This window comes from Penaeus monodon, chromosome 22 (assembly GCF_015228065.2).
Source record: "Penaeus monodon isolate SGIC_2016 chromosome 22, NSTDA_Pmon_1, whole genome shotgun sequence".
Taxonomy (NCBI): Eukaryota; Metazoa; Arthropoda; class Malacostraca; order Decapoda; family Penaeidae; genus Penaeus; species Penaeus monodon.
Genome location: NC_051407.1, coordinates 28,730,968 through 28,731,266, shown reverse-complemented (window position 1 = coordinate 28,731,266; position 299 = coordinate 28,730,968).

Here is a 299-nt window from a genome sequence, read left to right as displayed (position 1 = left end):
TTATGTATAATGAAATTGCCAGAAAACAACGAAGGAATGGAATATCAATTGACGGAGAAAATCTGGAAGAAGTCGAGGAATACAAGTATTTGGGAAGAGTATTGACACCGGGAAAATGAGATGGCTAAAAAAAAAAAACGGATAACTGCAGGACGGAAAGGGTTTCGACAGTATAGCACCTTTTGAAAGATCAGGATATGCCTGTGTGCTTGAAAAAGGAAATCATGGATACAGTAATAATGCCAACAGTGACATATGGAGCAGAGATGTGATCACTCACAAAACATCAAAAAGAAAAG